This window comes from Rhinoderma darwinii, chromosome 5 (genome assembly GCF_050947455.1).
Source record: "Rhinoderma darwinii isolate aRhiDar2 chromosome 5, aRhiDar2.hap1, whole genome shotgun sequence".
NCBI lineage: Eukaryota > Metazoa > Chordata > Amphibia > Anura > Rhinodermatidae > Rhinoderma > Rhinoderma darwinii.
In genome coordinates, this window is record NC_134691.1 from 254,009,094 (window position 1) to 254,032,751 (window position 23,658).

The window sequence follows — 23,658 nt, forward strand, 5'->3', positions numbered from 1 at the left end:
ATATTTCACAGTGGAGAAACTATGTGCACTCTATGAATGTTTTTTTGTAATACCAGTATATATTTTTCCATATGTTCTGATGGATTTATACATATAATTGTTTTATTGTCGATTGATGTATGCTCCTCCTAAAAATACTTGACACTTTATTCAGTTTATTATGGCTTGAGAAAGGTTCCTGTTGAACCGAAACGTTGCTGTGTTGAGGTGAATAAATCCACTTTTGCTTTCATCTATCTTGAAGTCCTGGTGCCGTTACTGCGCTCTATATTTTTCTCTATTGGATGTTGGGGAATTGATTCACCCCCTGGTAACGAGCACATGGCCTGATTTTTTGAACCATTGGAGTGCTGTGTTCATCTACCCTTGGACTGTATATATATATATATATATATATATATATATATATATATATATATATATATATATATAAATCTTTTTATCTTTATTCTTTTTACATATAATTTTTTTGCTAAAGCTCATTTTCATACTACTCCAGCTAATTTTAACAAGTTTTTTCTGAATTGTACTTTCTGTGCGCTCTACGATCTTGCTAACATCCAAATGGATGTCTAATACCTTACATGCGCTTCACGATCTTGTTAACATCCAAATGGATGTTTGAGATCTTACGTGCGCCTTATGGACTTGCTAACATTCAAATGGATGTTTAAGACCTTTTGTGCGCCTCACACTCTTGTTAACATCCAAATGGATGTTTAAGCCCTTTTTGCGCTTCACATTTTGGCTAACATCCAAATGGATGTTCTGAACGCTATGTGTTCCTTCTCTAATGTTTTATGGTTTTTGCTCTCTTTCTTTTTTTTAAAAAAAAACACTGTTGTATATTACCATGTATATGTATTTTACCCTTTTGACTGATATTTATATTTTAACTCTTAAATTTTGACCTGTGATGACTTCACCGAGGTACTTTGACCCCGATCACATTGGTGGTCTTTTTCTTACTGCGTGGTGTATTTAAACATTGGTGTCTGTACAGTTATTTGATAAGGCCTGATGAAGTTTTTTCTTTATTTCTACTTCTAAAGTCCCATCCGAGCCTGTCTTGCTGTTGTCCGAAGTTGCCACAGGTACACCTATTTGAACTATAGACTTTGACCTGTGTCCTGTTGGCCAGCTGCCATACTGTTAAGGCGGTACAGCCCAGTGGGTCCACACACCCAACGTGACAGTATATAGGGCACCAATGTAATGTCTATGAATGTATGTCATACAGCCGGGGTCGGACTGGCCCACCAGAGAACCAGAGGATCCTCCGGTAGGCCCAGGCTCTAACACAATAATGGGCCTTGAAGATCCTTTGGAAGACAACCCCATTTGGGGATGACTTTGGAGCAATCACTTGCCACTAGGGTCTATTTCTCATGAGTTGATTCACAAATAACCTATTAGACCTTATTGATGATATGTCCTGTGTGTACAATGATAACAACAAGGACTATGATAAATAAAAAGTAGACATTTTATATATAGATGGAGGGTGAGCCCTCATAATCATATCCTCTGGTGGGCCGAAGGAACTCCAGTCCGAAGCTATATACAGCAAACAGAAAAATTAAGTTTTTTTTCATAAGTAATATAACGTGTATTTATTCTTTCCGGCACAAAGCATTAAATAAAAACCGGTGAATATGTTTTGGGATGGGGATCGTTTCAGGTTCTTAAACCCTTCGAGTCCTTGCCATTTTTTGATTTTTGATTTTAGTTTTTCACTCTCCGCATTCCAAGAGCCATATCCCTGTTAGTTTTCCGTCAATAGAGTGGTGTGAGGGCTTATCTTTAGCGGGAGGAGTTGTAGTTTCTATTGGTAGCACTTAAAGTACCATGTAATGTGCTGGGAAACTGAAAACAAATTCTTCGTGTGCTGAAATTGGAAAAAACTGATTCCTCCATGTTTAATTGCGTTAGTTTTTTTTATAGCTTTCACCATACAGTAAAAATGAGAACTTAACTTTATTCTGTGGCTCAATATGATTACGGTGATACCAAATGTTTATAGTTTTTTTTTATATAGGGGGCTGTGTGGCAGTATCTACAAGGGGGGCTGTGTGGTACCATCTACAAAGGGGGCTGTGTGGCAGTATCTACAAGGGGGGTGTGTGGCACTACAGTATCTACAGTGGTGCTGTGTGGCACTATCTACAGGGGGGCTGTGTGGCACTATGAACAAGAGGAGGCTGTTTATTATGTCACCTATAGTCTCATTAGCCTCCGTCATACAATCTGTTTTAATCAGGCACACTGACCTCATTAATTTATTTTCTTTTAATTTATTATTATGTTAACTACCCTATATAACTACCGTACATTGCTTGTAAAATGTATGCTTGAGTTACATAAAATTACACCACGATGATTGGTAGAGAAAGCAAACATGGCGAGGGGGAAAGAGATGTAGGGGGGGGGGGGGTTGGCACCAAACTTAATCTTTGCCCCGGGTGCTGGAGAACCCAGCTACGCCTCTGCATAACATGACTGAATTCTATATTTTCAATGCAAAGAGGCTCATATTTTCAGCGAAGCAGCTTGAGTATGTTGTTGTGATTCACACAAGGTTACAAGGTCATAGGCAAAAATAGAAATCCCATTTAAGGAAATTCAGAATGTCAACCTTCATTCCGGTTTGATATTTGATTGTCGGGAATAGGGGTTGTTGTTTAAATGTGAATAATACATAGGTCACACACACATTGCATGACACTGCTTACTAGTCTCTGCATATTGTATTATTCATAGACTAACTGGAATAATGATATTCTGTAGAACGCATCTGATTTTGGTTGCGTGCAAAGTCATTATGTATTTGTTTTTCTGAGCATTGTATGGCCTAATGGATACAGGGAATGGGATTGTGCTTAAAAATAATTAGAATAACTTTTATTTTTGTAGATTTGAATTTAACATTTGATGCAAAATACATTAATGTGATATTTTTTCTGGATTGTTAAAAAAGATTTGCTACAGTATTCCATACCAAATACAGGATGAGTTTATTGGGTCTAGGGAGAAAATTATGGATTATTTTATAGAATTTAGTGTTAAAGGAGTTGTTCAAGAAAAAAAGGTTACTCTGTCCGTTGTACAGTATTATTCAAAAGGTTGTTGTTTTCCCCCAGAAACAGCACCACCCTTGTCTATAGGCTGTATCTTGTATTACAATTCCTTACAATTTACTTAAAGGGAACCTGTCACCAGCATTTCACCTATTAAACCAGCAATACCTGGTGGTAGTGGGTGAAAAATCATTTCTATATAACCTATAATTGTCTTCTTAGTGGGCTCTGTAGCTTTAGTCTTCAGTTTTTTAGTGTTCCCACACCGTATGCTAATGAGCATAATCTTTGTTTGAAAGAGTCATATCTTCATTCCTCAAGTCTATCTGAGTTTTTCCCGCCTCCTTACTTTTGATTGACAGCTCCTCGCCTTCCCCAGCACACAAAATCCCACGCTTGAGCATTGATGTCCTATTCTGGTGTGTGTGCACAAAGGGACACCAGATTATTACGATAAAATGCGCAAAATGTTTGCAGACCGTTATTTACAGTCGGTGGAGGAGTTTAGGAGAGGGGATAACGGCAATTAACTTTTGATAGCAGCGGCCAGTGAGGGATAAGTAAAGTTCAATAGGTGAAGTGCTGGTGACAGGTTCCCTTTAAAGAGGCTCTGTCACCACATTATAAGTGCCCTATCTCCTCCATAATCTGATCGGCGCTGTAATGTAGATAACAACAGTGTTTTTTATTTTGAAAAACGATCATTTTTGAGCAAGTTATGAGCAATTTTAGATTTATGCTAATTAGTTTCTTAATAGACAACTGGGCGTTTTTTACCTTTTTACCAACTGGGCGTTGTAAAGAGAAGTGTATGACGCTCACCAATCAGCGTCATACACTTCTCTCCATTCATTTTTAGCTGTAATCGCAGCACAGCGTGATCTCAAGAGATCACGCTGTGCTGTCACATACTCCCACATTAACTTTACCGAAGTGTCTTGAGAGTGAAGAGACATCGCTTTCAGCCATGATGTGATGTCTATTCACACTCCCGACGCTTCAGTACAGTTTCTGTGGGACTTAATCACAGCACAGCGTGATCTCGCAAGATCACGCTGTGAATGACAGCACAGCATGATTTCGCGAAATAACGCTGTGCTGTGTAAGTCCCACAGAAATTTTACCGAAGTGTCGGGAGTGTGAATAGACCGCATCCTGGATGAAAGTTAGTTGTTTGCAGTTTACAATCATTAAACCCTTGCAGTGAATGAAAACAGCTCTCCATGCCTTAAGATGGCTTGTACTTATACACTTATAAAGCACGAATCTGAAGAAGATCATTTGATAACATAGAAGATGGATTTCAGATTACAGAGCGAAGCTGCAGTCCCAGGTTATATGAGACGTTGCTGAAATATGCTGATTAGATAACAATTAAGTAAATATACAGTAGGCAAACATTACCCAAGATACTCGTACATATAATAATAAGCCAACAATGTAGTGTGGGCTGTTAAAGGGGTTGTCCCCTTTCGGAAAAATTATGACCTATCCACTGGATAGGTCATCAGTAAATGATCGATGCGTGTCCGACATCCGGACCCTGCACCGATCCGCCACTCCGGCTGTCTCCTGGCGCTGGACGATGTTGCCGTAAGCAGATGGCTAAGGTCAAAGAATAGCGGCCAAGCTGCAGTATTGGCAGCTCTGCTCCTATTCAAGCGAATGGGAGCAGAGCTGCAGTTCTGCCGATCGGCCGCTATTCAGTGGTCGGAGCCATCGGCTTCCGGCTCCAACTACTGCATCCCGTTCCGAACATCCGGTTCACGGAGGCAGCCGGAGTTGCAGATCGGTGCGGGGTCTGGATGTTGGACACGCACCAATCATATACTTATAACCTATCCGGTGGATAGGTCTTCAGTTTTCAGAAAGTGAACAACCCCTTTAAGGTATATTCTCATGTGGCAGATTCTTTACAGACTTTTCTGCAACTGAAATGGGGTTGTTTCTACAGGCTATGCATGGATTTCCGCAAGTCCCATTCAGATTATTGTGATGGTTAAATCTGCCACATGTGAATACACACTCAGTGATCTTACATTTCTGCCTCAGTGGTTTAAATGGGTATTTTAATCTCAGACATTTATGGCATATCAATAGGATATGCCATAAATGTATGATAGACGTGGGTCCCAGGCCTCAAGATCGGATGTCCCCCGACCCCGTCCCCGCCTGGTGAGATGGCCGCTAGCCACTGCATCCATGTGGTTAATCGGTGCAGAGGTGGTCAAGTTTTTGTAAACCGTCGAGCTCACTGAGCCACACTTTTTTCATAACTCCCAAGGAAGCTGCTAAATGACGGAAACAGCGTTGCACAGCAAGCTTGGTTGTTTGCGTACTCCTGGCCATCTTACTACGGAGTTACTGCCTGAATGCGGCGGCTAGTGGCCATTTTACCAGGCGATGGACATGTTTGGGGGACTCCCTCGATCTTATGATAGGTGAGGGTCCCAGAGCAGGGACTTGCATCTATCATACATTTATGCCACAAATGTCTGAGAAGGTAAAATCTCTTTAAGGTGATATTTTACTTTACAGTTTACATTTTAATATGACATCTGCAGCTTTTTAAAGAAATCAATTAGTCACACAATGCAATTTTAGAATTTTAGTGCAATTGTTTAATTTTTGTTTTATTAGCCAAAATCTGAATTTGATCCAGTAGAAGTAGAAATCTTTTTGCTATGAGTTTTCTCTGTTTAGGACACACTCTTGGTTTTGGATTTGCATGGCCTCAGAATATTGACTACACAGTGCAGTTTTGGTGCAGTTTTTTCATTTGCTTTGCTAAGCCAAAACCAGAAGTGGATCCTAAACAAAGAAAAAGGTATAATAAAACACTTTGGGTATGTTCATTTATTTTGCTGAAAATCTTCATCGACATTCGCAAGTGTTGCATGCAAATATTGGTGCAGATTTTACCATTTGCATTGGTCAGCAAATATCTGTAGCAAATCGCCGACATACAGGGAATGCTACAGATTGGAAAATATGCAGCATTCCCTTAAAATCTGCCCTGATTTTGTTGCAGCTTGAGCTGTAAATTTGTTTCAAATGTTTAGTATGTAATCTGCACCAAAATTCCGCAAACAAATCTACCAAATCTGAACATACCCCTAAACCTCACCTATTTTCTGCATCCAATCCAAATTTGGTTAAAAAATTTATTCAAACACTACACTACAAGTGCACTTTGTGAACAAGGCCAAAGGGCTGAGGAAATACTAAAGAGTTAGGCCTCATGCACACAGCAGTTATGTTGTATGGTGCCTATGTAAGGCACTGTATTCTCCCCAACAAGAAATGCTTCTCCAGTGTTTCAAGTTGCTCTATGCCAAGAGTATTGTTCTACTTCATTGACTTCAGAGAATATTTAAATGGTGTTTCGGACAATCACTATTTATGACCTATCCCCAGCCATGATAGGTGATAAAAGTTACACGCCCAATGCTGGGATCCCCATGATCACTAGTATGGGGTTCCTGAGTCCTCCTCACCAGCACATCCATGGGGGTGAAAAGTTTGTTTTGTGTGTCAGTCGAGGATGCGCGATGCAGCTCCATTTAACTCTATGGTACCTATGATGATGTTAGCTCAGGTCGTTAGACCCATGGTTAGGCTAGGATTTGCGGCCGTAATACAACTGCAGAAATCTGCCAGTAAAACTGGCCTTACAGATTTACAGAAACAGAGTGGATCTGTAGTTTCTTTGACATTGACCATAGTGTAGGTGTGATTGATATTTGGAAAAGAGATTTTAACCCTATAATGCGCTATTTTGGGACACAGTGACCAGATTTGTTGTGTCCGCCCCCCCCCCTCCGTAAAGAAGGATAAGATAAGATTAAGTGCCATTCTCATTAAAATGATAAACTGCTAAGTAGAAATTAGTCTGTACAGACACTTAAAACTCTCATTAGTTAGACTTCATAATAGGATTATCAATTATACTGATTCCACAAATCAGTTTCCGAATGTTAAGCTTCAAATTAGATCTATGTGACCCTTATCTTCGTTAGAGACGATAAGACTGATTATTCCCATAAATCTGCTGAATACAGTTTCATCCAGCACTCAGCCCATAATGTATTGCTCTAAATTCTTCTACATGTAGGAGGTTGGCCAAATCAAACAGTCTAGTTTTGTAGGCATTGAGCAAAGCCTCAAGATGGTTGCAAGCTCTTTGCAAACTCTGTGTCCATTTGAAAGTTGACTATGTGCATAGCCTGACAATATCACTTGATTTTCCATCACGCACCAGAAATATGTGAATAAGGGCAGCCCTGCAGGAAAGGAGGACTGCTGGTCAGGGTCAGTGCAATATAATAGAGGATGTAGTGATTGTTGGTCACCAGTAGTCATTCAATATTGATTGATGTAGGTCTGATGGTTCTTGTATAGTGCATCAATAGCATACATTTATTTTAAATTAAATACATATTTATCTGGACTTTTTTTTTTTTTCAATGTGATTTTATTACAGAGAACCGGTGGTCGATTTAGTCCAGCACAATGTGTAATGTAAACTGTATTTCCGGGCTACAGCTGCCTGGCATATGTGACTAATGCCATCAGACCACCAAGGATATTTATGACTTGCTTAGCTGTGAAGGACATATACAGTAGAACTCCACTAGGGTACAGAAGTCATATACAATTCTTAGCCTACTGGGCTACCATGAACATATATATCTTTAAGCCTACTGGGCATTCGGGAACATCTGTAAGTCTTTTGAAAAAACAAAGACTTGGCAGATAATTGTCTTAAATGCACAGGGTAGTACTTCTATGTCATCAACAAACTGGACAATATCGCATAGATTTTCAATGTAAAACTAGAGCTACAATTCAGTCATCAAGGACATATTTCAATTATATAAATGTATATAATTAAAGAATGTTTGTTTCTAATTGTATAAACAATACATAGAATTACATCACATTCATATAATAGCCTAAACTCTATATGAATATGAGTTTAGATTGACAATGTGTTGAATCTTGTCCAAAGGTAGGATGCATATTTAATAAGGAATATGAGTTGAAGACCGTACTAAGGGAAATCTTGGCAACTATTACAAGATATGCTGTTAAATATTTACAGCTCCTGGCATCCAGTGTGGTTACAGTTTGTAATAAGAGACATGGTGACTACATCTAACTAAAATAAGAGACAGAATGAGCATCAAAATCAAAGCAAATAGTTATGTTGTTTCCCTAGTGACTATCTTTTAAAGAAATTATATTAATATGTGATAATATTGATACTGGGAAATAATATAGCTTTAGACTGAGACTGAAGATTAAACTATATTGCTTTAGAAAGAAGAAGATGGTGAAAATAAATGATGACAAAGGAATATTCCCAATGTACACTAAAACACTACGATTAGGCACCACATTGTTAGGATTAAAGGGTTTTTTCCACCTGTCCACAGAATAGGTCAAAACTGGTAGACTGGTGGGGGACTCCACCAATAGCTCGTACATGCTCTTACTTGGCTATCCCAGTATCTCCAATAGAGTATAGACAACGTACATGCTTGGCCACTGCTCCATACAACTCCTCCTTATCACAGCTATCCTGGGGAGAAGGGATGGTCCCCAATTCTAGCAATGGCATCCCATTTTGTGGATAGGTATCAGGGAAAGAAAGTTATTGATGACCATATATTCTTCATAGGCAGCTACATAGGCACTTTGCAGTTTAATGAGCTAGCTTCCAACCATCCAAAAATTCCTGGCAAGTCTGTAAAAATAAGACTTTTTCCAGTGTCCTCAAACATTTTTTTTTATAGCCAGAGGAGCAGGTTTTTAGAATTGTAATTATTTTCATGCTATAGGTCACAGTAAATGCTGCTGATATGGTCATAGCAATATAGGCATGATGGCTTTAAAATTTGTTTGTCAAAATTTTTGTCAGGACCAGCTCCAGGTTTACGTGGGTACTTGGGCGATAGAATCATAGTGACATAGTGACACCCGTATGACACAACTTCTTTCATCCACCCAGTATACTATTTCCATGTTGCCAGTGACTTTTCTTTTCCGTTTTTGTGTGTAGAAGAATACTATTGAGTTATTCAGGCAGAGAAAATGTTCTCATAGACAATAGTTTGAAGCCTGTGGCTCAACATTAGTGTTTCTACTTCCCATATTTTTTTATTACATCCATTTTAATATTTTCTACTTTTTTTTATATGAATACATGACAAGATAACAATGAAAAAAATGAACAACATTGTGGGGGCGGGTTTCTTCTTTTTTTTTTTGTTAGTAGGGAAACAGAAAATATTAGTTATAGATTCTAAATATACAACTAAGGCCTCCTGCGCACAGCCGTGGCTGTGTACACGGTCCGTGAGTACATTATAATTGCCTCATTTTCCCATTTATAATGGGGGGGGGGAGATTTATGAAAACTAGTGCAAATGAAAATAATTGCCCATGATGACAACCAATCAGAATCCTCCTTTCCGTTTTTAGAGACCCTTTGGAAAATAAAAGCAGCAGCCTGATTGGTTTCCATGGGCAACTACTTCCCTTTCCCTTTGTATGTGTGTACTTCTATCTTTGATGTTAGCAAAGAGTGATGCTTGGATAAATGAGTCACTGCTGGAGAGTATGTGCGCACACGCCTGTGTTTTACAGAAATGCTGGACATACAAGGAACTATTATCAATAATGTTTTCAGCGTTGTTTTTCATTATGAAAGTGTATAATCCATTTGTGTAAGTGGTGTATTTTACCTGCACATCAGTACATTCACAGGATCACTCTATAGTAGTTATTTGAAGCAGCCCAGCGGCTTCTGAGGTATCAGCTAATCTGTGCTGACTGGAATTCCTGCTGTAGCAATTACCTGCGTGCAGAAATCATTGGGGATTCCCATAGGGAGAAGACATTCATCCTGGTTATTGAAATAGAAACTGTGGACTGATCACAAATTTTGCATATTTCCTGTGAGGAGCTGTACAGTCATGATCAGCCGGAAGCTTCTTAGACTTTCACAGACTTAGTCTAGACATTCTCCACAGTTTCTGGTGTAATTTGCCTTTGCTCTTATTTGTTTTCATGTATGGTATCTGCTTTGTATCGCCTTCTCTACCAGTATATGTACAGTTGAGATAGAAATTACCATTGTTTTGTAAGTATTGGATAATTCATACAACAGTATTGATCTTCTCTGTTCTCCGCGGATTTATATTTTTTTTTTGCCCCATTATAGTTGTGCTTTCTAATAATGCACTAAAACGAATTTCCCAAATTGCAGTCCCACAGATAAATGATCCAGTTACTGAATATAACTAAGAATGCCATGTGGGCTGAAGGCCAACAATGTAGCAAAAGTGGAAGCATTGACCATAATCAGAGCTGGACTAAAAGGAGGGCAAGAGGGCAATTTCCCAGTGGGAAATTCATGTTTCTAGCCATAGGGAGAGAGCTATAAGTAGTAGCCCGACACTGCTAGAACAAAGGACTATGTTAAAACCCAAATGGGGCAGGTTCCTCCACCAAATTTTTGAGCCTTGATCCTGACTTGCACTCTAGCTGTCATTTTTCTATTGAAGGGTAGTAGATAAAATCAATCACCTCACGGGCTGTTATTGGAAAAACCTTATTTATGCTTCCCGGATGCTTTTTACTATCATTTTCAGTGTTTTGTATGAGACACGATGCAGCTATGATGGGGGGGATTCTTTGTGTGGAGAGGAAAACTTGCAGCTATGATGAGGGGATAGGGTGGATTCTTCCCAAACTACCAACAATACCTTGTGCTTGTCACCTGATGGGTGTCACTGATTACAAGGAAGGGCGTCCACATCACACAGAAACCAATCGGGGTATGTAGAAGAACTTTCCTTTACACCAACACCATGCAATGTTTTGGCTTGTTAAAGTCTTTCTCAAGCATGCCTGTACAGAGTGAATGTGCACATATACCGTATACAGTATCTCAAAATATGATTTCAACCCCATGAGACCCGTGTCATGGGTCAAAATTTAAAGCATCAGATATGCACAGTCTATTGACCTGGACAGTAGCATTTTGACCCATGACACGGGTTTCATGGTAATGATCTCATATTTTGATATACAGTGAAACCGCTTTGATGACCACACAAAATTGCATTAAGAAGTGGTCTTCTGGGGGGATCTTTCTCAAAGAAAAGGCCAATCTACATATGACATGGAGGAATTAAAAAACTGTCACAGAAAATCTGGTCTTGATAAAGGGGGGGTCTTCTCAAAAAGGTGGTCTTTTGGACAAATTTCACTGTCCATACTGTATGGGCTTACATGAAAAAGGCTTTAACAAGCTAAAACGTTGCATGGTGTTGGAAATGTTTTTCTTCCCAAACTACCAGTCACCTGGCCCAGTTGTTAGAAGAATTAAAAATAAATATAGGGGTTGTCCAGTTTAAGCTAATTAATGTGGTCTTTTGTATGCTTAAAATGCAGGTACAGAGATCATTATAGTTAGAGTATGTGTATCAGAGCTTTGTTTGTAACGAGCCGTGCACCTGTGTGTCCATCACATGACCATGGACAGAATTTTATAAACTGGAAGTAAAACAATGAATAATCCTACTGAATAACAACAAGCAGAGATCTTGAAATCCGTGAGGAATTAAAGAGGCTCTGTCACCACATTATAAGTGCCCTATCTCCTACATAAGTAGATCGGCGCTATAATGTAGGCGACAGCAGTGCTTTTTATTTAAAAAAACGATCTGTTTTCACCACTTTATTAGCGATTTTAGATTTATGCTAATGAGTTGCTTAATGCCCAAGTAGGCGTCTTTTTACTTTAGACTAAGTGGGCGTTGTACAGAGAAGTGTATGACGCTGACCAATCAGCGTCATGCACTCCTCTCCATTCATTTAGTCAGCGCATAGGGATCCTTTTAGATCGCTATGTGCTGTATTGTACTAAGACATTAACAATACCGAAGAGTTTAGACAGTAAATAGACATTCCACGGGATGTCTATTCACAATCCCGGTACTTCGTTACTGTTTCTGTGGTACTTACAGCAGAGCAAAGTGTAATCTCGTTGTAACCTGTCATTTACAGTGTGATCTTGCGAGATTACGCTTGCTCTGCTGTAAGTACCACAGAAACAGTAACGAAGTGCAGAGATTGTGAATAGACATCCCGTGGAATGTCTATTCACTGTCTAAACACTTCAGTATCGTTAATGTGTTAGTATAAGACAGCACATACTGATCTAAAAGGATCCCTATGCGCTGATTAAATGAATGGAGAGGAGTGCATGACGCTGGTTGGTCAGCGTCATACACTCCTCTGTACAACGCCCACTTGGTCTAAAGTAAAAACACACCCACTTGGGCATTAAGCAACTCATTAGAAATCGCTAATAAAGTGGTGAAAATAGATCGTTTTTTTAAATAAAAAGTACTGCTGTCACCTACATTATAGCGCCGATCTCCTTATGTAGGAGATAGGGCACTTATAATGTGGTGACAGAACCTCTTTAAGATAGAACGTATATTGGCAAATTGTATAACTTTTCATTATCCCTTTAATATTATTTCATCTAAAACTAACTGTTTTGGCAGAATTCTTCCATGCAAATACTAGGGTGTATATATTTCCCTAATTCAGCTATGTATAGCATTTCAATTGTTGCAGCCAGGTTATATGAGTGCCACATGCAGCTGCAGCAGCAGCACTTTGTACATTCTGACTAAGCACCGGAAGGATCAATAACTCTGAGTCACACTTCTGGTCTGTTTAAACAACTTACTGAAATTAATGTTTACAAAGAGAATACTTCCATAATAACCAGCTTTTTGTAAAAATACATTTTGAAGGAGTACATCTTTAATATACTGTATATTATTTTCTATTGCCTCCCTGGTGGAAGGAAGTACAAAGATGACCGCAACCATAAGCAACTATTACAGTCCCATATGGGGTTGATACCCCCAGCAGCATCAGGCAAACCTGAGTAACTGGGCTTCAGGAGCCCATTGCTATCTTGGTAAATATGCTCTATGCTTGTCAAGCTGAGGGTTGGGGTAAATATGGGGCCCAATGTAATTTTGTAACCCAAGGGCCAACACACCTGGAGCTGGTCCTTGTCACCTCGTAAGCCACTTCTTTCCCTGTCTTTCTTCCTCCTAATTTGTTTGTAGAATTGGAAGTCATACTGGAGCATTACCATTTGTATATAATATAAGCTTTGTGAGCTTTCTATATTTGTATGTGATCTATTGAGCTGTATGCAGCCTTCCAGTATACAGTCAGGCCCAGAATTATTTGGACAGTGACACAGTCTTCATGATTTGGGCTCTGCATGCCACCACATTGGTTTTAAAATGAAACAACTGAGATGCAATTGAAGTGTAGACTTTCAGGTTTAATTCAAGGGGTTGAAAATATCCCGTGAAATGTTTAGGAATTGCAACCATTTTTCTACACAGTCTCCTCATTTCAGGGACTCAAAATTAATTGGACAAATTAACATTACCATAAATAAAAGTTGTTTTTTTTAATACTTTGTAGGGAATCCTTTGCAGGCAATGACTGCCTGAAGTCTAGTACCCATGAACATCAGCAAACGCTGGGTTTCCTCCTCTGTGATTCTTTGCCCGGCCTTTACTGCAGCGGTCTTCAGTGGTTGCTTGTTTGTAGGTCTTTCTGCCTTAAGTTTAGTCTTAAGCAAGTGAATTGCATGCTCGATCAGGTTGAGATCTGGTGATTGACTTGGCCATTGCAGAATTTTCCACTTCTTTGACTTAAAAAACTCTGGGTTACTATCCAGCATTTCCTGCAGATGAGGCCCGACTCTCCTTCCAAGGCAGGTCATCCACCAGTCCTTTCCAACTCCTCCCTACTCCCATTAGCCACAATCTTCCCGACTGATGCATCCTCAGCACGTCAGATGTTTTAATATACCCAATTAAAACACTTTTATAATGTAACTAACCGTAAAGCCCACCTTCACCGTACGCTAACAGAATTTGAAAGCTTATGTGTTTCTACCCTGCCCCCTACACACACTATCTCCACACTATATGACCTACTCCTTTCCCAATGATCTCATCATCTCCCATCTTTCTGTAAGGCTTGAGAAAAAGAACTGAACAAAAATTCACCGATGCGCAATGGAAACAGTGTTTTTTCCTTTTCCAAAAAGCCTCCATAGCTATACGGGCTCAAGAAACTAGTTATAAAATTATCTCTAGGTGGTATTGGGTCCCTACTGCCCTCCATAAATGGTATCCGTCTGTACCAGACAATTGTTGGCAATGTGGAGCTATGGGTGGCTCCATGTCTTACATTTGGTGGAGTTAGCCCTCCTTGCGGAGCTTTAAGACTGCTGTACTCAAAATCATATCTGAAGTCACTGGTGTCTCGGTCCCCAATTCCACCAAGGCAGCTCTTCTATTGATGTTCCCTATGCCATTACCCATTAATCCCTTCCCGACATTTGACGTATCCATACGCCAAATTCGGGTAGGGAAAGTATGGAGCGGGCATACGATGCGGGTGTTGGCTGTTTGTTACAGTTGACACTTCAGAGTAACGCGCGGCATCGTGCTCGAGCGCGATCCCGCTCGTTTGACTCGTTGAATGCTGCGGTCAATAGTGACCGCAGCATTTAAATCGTTAGAAAGAGGGGGCGACCCCCTCGAACAGCTCATCGCGCCCCCCGCAACTAAATCGTGGGGGGGGGCGATGTTTGCTATGGCTGCCTGGGGGCTTAATGAAGGCCCCCAGGTACGCCATCTTTGTACACCTATTAAGCCTTGCCTCCGGCAGGGCTTAATAGATACCTGACAGAATCACGATATACTGCAATACATTAGTATTGCAGTATATCGTGCAAGCGATATAATGATCGCTGGTTGAAGTCCCCTAGGGGGACTAACAAAAAAAGTAAAAAAGTTAAAAATATTAAAAGTTCAAAAAACCCCCCTTTTCCCATTTTCCCCCTAGAGCATAGTAAAAAAATTAATAAATAAACAGAATTGGTATCGCCGCATCCGTAAAAGTCTGAACTATTACGATATATCATTATTTAACCCGCACGGTGAACGCCGTAAAAAAAAAATAGTAAACGCCAGAATCTCTATTTTTTGGTCACCTAATCTCCCACAAAAAATGAAATAAAAAGTGATAAAACCGTCGCATGTACACCAAAATGGTATTATTAAAAACTACAGCTTATCCCGCAAAAAATAAGCCCTCATACCACTTAATCGACGGAAAAATAAAAAGTTATGGCTCTCTGAATTTGGCGACACAAAATAAATTTTCTTTTTTACACTTAGGTTTTTACTTGTATAAGTAGTAAAATATAGAAAAAACTATATATATTTGGTATCGCCGTAATCGTATTGACCCACAGAATAAAGTTAACATGTTGTTCTAATTGCCCAATGAATTCCGTAAAAACGGCACGCAAAAAAACATGGAGGAATCGCTGTTTTTTTAATTTTCTACCCCAAAAATAACTTTTTTCCCGTTTCCTAGTACATTATATGGCAAAATAAATTGTGCTCCGAAAAACTACAACTCGTCCCGCAAAAATCAAGCCCTCATAGTACTATATCGACGGAAAAATAAAGACGTTATGGCTTTTGGAAGGTGGGGAGGAAAAAACGAAAATGAAAATCTGAAAAAGGGCTGCGGCGGGAAGGGGTTAATAAACGGTCTCTAACAAGACATCTCCTCCAGCCTGCAAAGTCCATCATCCCACGTAAGTGGAAAATGGCGCACCCTCCAACGTTGGACGAGTGTTTCCAGGAGGTTGCCTTGATACAGAGAATGGAACACCTGATGTCACACTCCCCAGCTGCCTCCACGCGATGCACATCAATCTGGTCCCATTGGACTATGTTCCTCTCTTCTCCCACATATTTAAATACAGTGACTTGAGACCCAATTCCCCATTCCTATATACCTTAGACTGAGGAGTCATTACTTTGTGTGGTTTTGCCTGCTTCAACCATGTCCTTGCCATGCGCATAGCTGATCTCGCTTTTTTCTACTCCTAATAATCCGGAATTGGAGTCCAGGCTCACCGTGACCTGTGCCCTACCATATCCCACTTCCGCCCTTGTTTGTCTTGCTTCTGTTTTTTTCTTCCCCCTCCCTTGTCTAAGGGTATGTTCACACGCAATGGTTTCAGCCGTAATTCAGGCATTTTACGACTCGAATTACGCCTGGAAAAACGCCCCTAATACGCCTACAAAAAACATCTGCCCATTGCTTTCAATGGGAATTACGATGTTCTGTTCCCACGAGCCTTTATTTTACACGTCGCTGTCAAAATACGGCGCGTAAAATGACGGCTCATCAAAAGAAGTGCAGGACACTTCTTGGGATGTTTTTGGAGGCTTTTTTCATTGACCATTGAAAAACAGCTCCAAAAACGGCCGTAAAAAATGCGAGTTGTTAAGAAAACATCTGAAAATCAGGATTTTCGCCTGAAAACAGCTCAGTATTTTCAGACGTTTTTGCTCACTGCGTGTGAACATACCCTTACTGTGAGGAGCTTCGCTTCCTGTGATGGCGCTTGTAGGATGCCGTTACACTTTATGTTGTGTAAGATATTGAGTTGTTCTGTCTCTATGCAATACACCTGTTCATTATGCTTCTCCATGTTGCTGATGTATATTGTTGCTTTCCCCCAACTGTGTTTAATACTTGTTTGTTTTACAACCAATAAAAAACTTTGAATATGAATAAAAAACAACAACTCCTGGTTGCTTTCGCAGTATGTTTTGGGTCATTGTCCATCTGTACTGTGAAGCGATGTCCAATCAACCTTGCTGCATTTGGTTGAATCTGAGCAGAAAGTATATCCAGTGGCATAACTACTGCTGTAGCAGCTGCTACAGGGGCTGGCGGCATGAGGGGGCACCCACAGCCCGCGGACACGGCCCCACCCATGCCCGTTGGCGCCCTTAGCAGGCGTTATGACTGCTACAGCATTGACGACGCCACTGCAGGGCCCGTGCCACTCTGCCCCTAACATTTACCGGCCGGGCGGCACGGGCCCCCTCATGCCCAGTAGCGTCGATGGTAGCGACAGCCACATTCACTTGTATCTGCGTCCTCAGAATGCAAATACAATTGATTACTTTAGACTGCAGGTCACATTAGGCCAGCAGCCTTTAAGGTGCTGGGAAGACTCCCTGAGCAGGCTGGCATGATTACGTCACTGCATCACGCTGGTCTGCGCAAGCGTCCCACTAGGTGAATGTGCAACGCTCCGTCCGTCGCGGGAACAGGGCAAGGTAAGTAAAATATATATATATTTGGGGGGGGGGGGGGCGACTGCGTGGCAATATACAGGGGGAATTGCTGTGTAGCACTATACACAAGGGGGAGCAGCGTGCCACTATTTACAAAGGAGCGGTGCTGTGTGGCACTATATACAAGGGAGGGGGCTGTGTGGCATTATATACAAGGAAGGGGGCTGTGTGACACTATATACAAGGGGGGCTGTGTGGCACTATACAGGGGGGGCTGTGTAGCACTATATACAGGGGGGCTGTCTGGCACTATTTACAAGGGGGAGGGCTGTGTGGCGCTATCTACAGGGGGCTGTGTGTATGGCACTATCTACAGGGGGGCTGTGTGGCACTATATACAATGGAGGGGGGCTCTGTGGCACTATATACAAGAGAAGGAGGGCTGTGTGACTATATGCAGGGGGACCTGTGTATGGCGATATCTACAGGGGGCTTTATGGCTATATCTACAGGGGGGCTGTATGGCACAATCTTCAAGGGGGAGGTGGGGGGCTGCTATCTTCAAGTGGGGTGTGACTGTCTACAGGGGGGGCTGTTTAGCCCTGTATACAGGGGGGACTGTATGGCACAATCTACAGGGGGCACTATCTGTCAGGGGGGCTGCGTGTAGCACATAGGGGAGCGGGGCGCCCAGTCAAAGGTTTGCTATGGGGCCCAGTCTCTCCTAGTTACGCTCCTGAGTATATCCCTGAACACTTCAGAATTCATCCGGCTGCTTCTGTCTTCTGTCACATCATCAATAAACACAAGTGACACAGTGCCTTTGGCAGCTATACATGCCCATGCCATCACACTGCCTCCGCCATGTTTTACAGAGGATGTGGTATGCTTTGGATCATGAGCCGTTCCAAGCCTTCTCCATACTTTCTTCCTGCCATCATTCTGATACAGGTTGATCTTAGTTTCATCTGTCCAAAGAATGCTGTTACGGAACTGGGCTGGCTTCTTTAGGCTATGTTCACACGGGGTATTTTGCCGAGTTTTTTGACGCGGAAACCTATTCGCAAAACTCGGCAGAAACGGCCCGAGAACGCCTCCCATTGATTTCAATGGGAGGCGTCGGCGTCTTTTTCCCGCGAGCAGTAAAACTGCCTCGCAGGAAAAAGAAGCGACATGCCCTATCTTCGGGCGCTTCCGCCTCTGACCTCCCATTGACTTCAATGGGAGGCAGGAGAAAGCGTATATCTCGCTGTTTTATGCCCGCGGCGCTCAATGGCCGCGGGCGAAAAACGGCGCGATAATTGCCGCGAAAATCGGCGTGCAGGGAGAGGAATATCTGCCTCAAAGTTCCAAACTGAATTTTGAGGCAGATATTCCTCCCCCAAAATACTCCGTGTGAACATAGCCTTAGATGGTGTTTGACAAAGTCTAATCTGGCCTTTCTATTTTTGAGGCTGATTAATGGATTGCACCTTGTGGTGAACCCTCTGTATTTGTTCTCATGAAATCTTCTCTTTATGGTAGACTTATATACTGATACCCCCTACTTCCAGGAGAGTGTTCTTCACTTGGGTAGATGTTGTGAAGGGGTTTTTCTTTACCATGGAAAGGATTCTGCGATCATCCACCACTGTTGTCTTTCGTGGACGTCCAGGCCTTTTGGAATTCACAAGATCACCAGTGCGCTTTTTTTTTTTTCAATAATGTACCAAACTGTTGATTTGACCACTAACATTTGCTCTCTCTCTCTGATGGATTTCTTAATTTTTTTGTCAGCCGAACAATGGTCTGTTTCACTTGCACTGAGAGCTCCTTTGACCTCATGTTGTGGATTGACAGCCACAGCTTCCAAATGCAAATGCCACACCTGGAATCAACTCATTTTTACCTGCTTAATTGATGATGGATTAACGAGGGAATAGCCCATGCAGCCCATTAAATAGCTTTTGAGATAATTTTACAATTAGACAATTACCTTTGGTCTTTTGAAAAAGAGGTAGCTACATATTAAAGAGCTGTAATTCCTAAACCCTTACTTAAATTAGAATGTGAATATCCTTAAATTAAAGCTGAGAGACTGCACTTTAAGCCCATATTGATTATATAACTGTATATTCAATATGTTTTGGTAAATGGCTAAAATGCTAAAATTTGTGTCACTGTTCAAATAATTCTGGACCTAACTGTAGGAAATGAGACATAGAGGTAACCAGTACATACCAGCAGGGGTGGGATTCGGCCAGTTCGCCCCTGGTTCTCCCGAACCGGTTGTTAAAATGACAGCCAGTTCGCAGAATCGGGTGAAGCGGGAAGCCGGAACCGGTCCACAGCACTCAATTGTATCCACGTCCTTAGGACGCGGATACAATTGAGTTGACTAGCGCTGCCCGAGCGAGGCACATGATGCGCCATTCTGCGCTTTAGTGATGATGCAGTCGGCGCGATGGCGAATCGCGCCGCTGCATCGTTCCGTTGGAGGAGGACTGACATCGCTGGAGGATGGCGCGGTAACGGGGACTATACAGGGAACGAGAACTACAGAAGACTATAGGGAACTAACTACAGGGGACTATATAGGGGGACATACTAAAAAGAATAAAGAAAAAGAATGAAGAAAAAGAATGAACATTAATACTAATGGGAAGAAAATATAAAAAAGGGCACAATGAATTTTTTTTGTTTGGTAGACATGGCATGAACAGATTTTCTTTGTAGTTAATGAGGAAATAAACACAAATTCCATATAAACAGACGCCTTAGGAAATTCCTGTGCTTGATAGACCTGGAATGAACAGGATATTTGTGTAGTTTATAGTAGAATGAACACATATTCCATAGAAATAGATGCATAATTATTTTCCTGTGCTTGATAGACCTGGAATGAACAGGATCTATGTGTAGTTTATAGTGGAATGAATATTCCATAGAAACAGATGCGTAATTGTTTTCCTGTGCTTTATAGACCTGGAATGAACACGATATATATGTAGTTTATAAGGGCATGTGTTCATTCCCTTATAAACTATACTTATATCCTGTTCATTCCAGGTCTATTAAGCACAGGAAAATAATTACGCATCTGTTTCTATAGAATATGTGTTCATTCCCTTATAAACTACACTTATATCCTGTTCATTCCAGGTCTATCAAGCACAGTAAACATTTTTACACATCTGTTTCTATGGAATTTTGTTTTTATTTTCTCATTAACCACAAAGAAAATCTGTTCATTCCATGTTTTCGAAACATAAAAATCTCATATCTTTTTTTATATTTTCGCCCATTACTAATATTGGTCATTCTTTTTCGTCATTCTTTTTAGTATGTCCCCTATATAGGAACCCTTATCTACAGGGAACGCCTCAGGGAGCCCTTATCTACAGGGAACGCCACAGGGGGCCCTATCTACAGGGTAATGCCACATTGTGGGGTTTCCTGTAGATAGGGTCCCCTGTGGGGTTTCCGGTAGATAGGGCCCCCTGTGGGGTTTTCTGTAGATAAGGCCCCCTGTGGGGTTTCCTGTAGATAGGGCCCCCTGTGGGGTTTCCTGTAGATGGGGCCCCCTGTGGGGTTTCCTGTAGATAGGGCCCCTGTGGCGATCCTTGTAGATAGGGCCCATGTGGTGTTCCCTGTAGATAGGGTCCCATGTGGCGTTCCCTGTAAATAGGGCCCCATCTACAGGGAACGCCACATGGCGCCCTATCTACAGGGACCGCCACAGGTGCACAGGGGGCTCTATCTACAGGGAACGCCACAGGGGGCTCGATCTACAGGGAACGCCACAAGGGGCTCTATCTACAGGGAATGCCACAAGGGGCTCTATCTACTGGAAATGCCACAGGGGGCCCTATCTACAGGGAACGCCACGGGGGCTCTATCTCCAGGGACCGCCACAAGGGCACAGGGGGCTCTATCTACAGGGAATGCCACAGGGGGCTCTATCCCCAGGGGGCTCTATCCACAGGGGGCTCTATCCACAGGGGGGCCTATCTACAGGGGGCACTATACAGGGAACGCTACAGGGGCACTATCTACAGGGAACGCTACTACCTACAGAGGGCTCTATGGGGAGAACTATCTATAGAGGCCCCTACTGGGAGCACTATCTACAGGGGGCACTGTGTGTGGTGCATTACTTTACAGTGTTTGACACACTTTTATTCAGGGGCACAGTGTATGTTACTATTAGATTCAGGGGCACAGTGTGTAGCGCTATTATATTCGGAGACACAGTGTATGATACTATTATATTTTGGGGCATAGAGTGTAGTACCATAATTTGCTCTTCCTTTACAGGTGCAGAAATGTTGAAAAAGTGACCTTTCGAAGACATTTGAGCACCAAATTTACCCATTTCCGCAGAAATGGGTCATGGCCAGGAGGCATCATAGAGTTCTGGACCAGATGGAAAAGTAAAGAGAACGACCACAATCTGAGAAGTTGGCACCGGTGAGTCACTAAATGTAAGTGTTTATTCTCCCTGTAACTGCTCAGTACTGTAGTCACTGTATGATCTGCAGCGAGATGATGTGTTTATCGTTCTTTTTTCTGAACAGCAACTCCAAGCATATCCTTACCATCGTTCTGGCTATACTAGGAGCTGTAGTTTTATGTCATACAAACTTATATGGCAGGTGTTAAACTCAATTTGCAAATTATCTCTAAACTGAGCTGCATACCAGAGCTGCCTTAGAACATGGGTCCTAGGAATGCTGTATAGTATCATTAGCTCATGGGTTATATAGTAGATGGTCTAAGTTATCATAAGTATTATGCCCAGAGTTTTGTGCTCATATGCCAACAAAAATTCTGTAAATCAGTTTTTAAAATATACTGAGAGCAAAAATGAGGGGTATGTGTGTGTGAGTGTGTGTGTGTGTGTGTGTGTGAGAGCGAGAGATATGCCAACCCTCCCTAACCTAAACCCTACATTGTGCCAGCACGATCATAAGGAAACTATTGGCACATATTTTCTATGCTGATCTGTAATGACATGCATTTCTCATAGGCATAGCTAGGTTCTCCTGCACCCGGGACATAGATTCAGTTTGCCCCCCCCCCCACTTCTTTCCCAACATATTTTTCCCCCTCCCCATGTTTGCTTTCTCTATCAATCAATGAGGTGTAATTTTTTCTTCAATTTTGTTTAATGTAACTTGAGCATAAAAACATTTGTACATTTTACGAGCGATATAGTTATATAAGGTAGTTAACATAACAATAAATTAAAAGAAAATAAATTAAAGAGTTCAGTGACTGACTAAAACAGATTGTATAACTGAGGCTAATGAAACTATATGGTGACATAACAAACAGCCTCCTCTTGTACATAGTGCCACAAAGCCCCCCAATGTAGATAGTGCCACACACCTCGCTTGTAGATACTGCCACACAGCCCACTTTTGTAAATATTGCCACACTCCCCCCTAGTATATAGTGCCACACTCCCTCCTGTAGATAGTGCCACACAGCCCCCTCGTAGATAGCGCCACACAGCCCCCATGTAGATAGCGACACACAGCCCCCAAATAAATAAATAAAAATCTTGTACCCACCTAGCCCTGTTCCCGCGACGAAGCCTCCTCAGCAGCCTATGAGACAGGATCCTTGCATAGGCTGGCGTGATCCATTGACGTCATCACGCCGGCCTGCGTAGGGATCCTGTCCCATCGCCTTAGTGAATGGTAGAGCAGGGAGCTAGCTCGTTGCTCCACCATAGTATTTGTATCTCCTTCCTAAGGACGTAGATACAATTGAATGCGGAAGACAACACCACTGGGAATGAGGGGGCCCATTCTGTCTGGCTTGGCGCATCATGGGCCGGGTGGCATGGGCCCCCTCATGCCTTTTGCCCTGTAAAAGCTGCTATAGCGGTATTTTCTAAACTGGCAGCAGCTGTACCAGCGGCACCTGGTCAGTAGCGGCGCTGCGGCACCCCCCTTCCTTCCCTCCAAGTTGCACCCGGGGCACAGGCCCCGCCTGCCCCACCCTTAGCTACGCCCCTGCATTTCTTTGAGGCTGGCATTATGTCCTCTACCATGAGCAATATTGAGAATATAGTCAATATAAACCTGAGAGTATGATCAGGAGTGCTTTAGAAGGTATGATCAGAATATTCAAGTGTAAATCACATTTATTTTATATTAGCTAAAAGAATTCATACTAACATGAAATTTTTTTGGGCATGAACTTCACAATATTTTTAGTATTTTCTCATAACTGCATTATCGACTACGCATTTTTATTAAATTGAAATTTCGCAAGCCACAGACCGTGAATATGTCTGAGTCTAGATGATAACATATTGAACAAATTTGAAGCAATACAGAACCACCATGAATACAATT

The 23,658-nt window shown here is 41.7% G+C and overlaps 1 protein-coding gene across 6 annotated transcripts in view; it reads left to right on the forward strand.

Annotated features, from left to right (window-relative positions):
* Positions 1-23,658, forward strand: part of HECW1 (HECT, C2 and WW domain containing E3 ubiquitin protein ligase 1) — a 466,672-nt gene that overhangs the window by 48,098 nt on the left and 394,916 nt on the right. The window contains exon 2 of one of the 6 annotated variants that reach the window (XM_075827049.1): positions 21,608-21,774. The exons of 4 other annotated variants lie outside the window; for them this stretch is intronic. The gene's annotated coding sequence lies outside the window, so the exon portion shown is untranslated. The remainder of the gene's footprint in view (positions 1-21,607; positions 21,775-23,658) is intronic. One more of the 6 variants, XM_075827050.1, reaches the window with a different exon arrangement.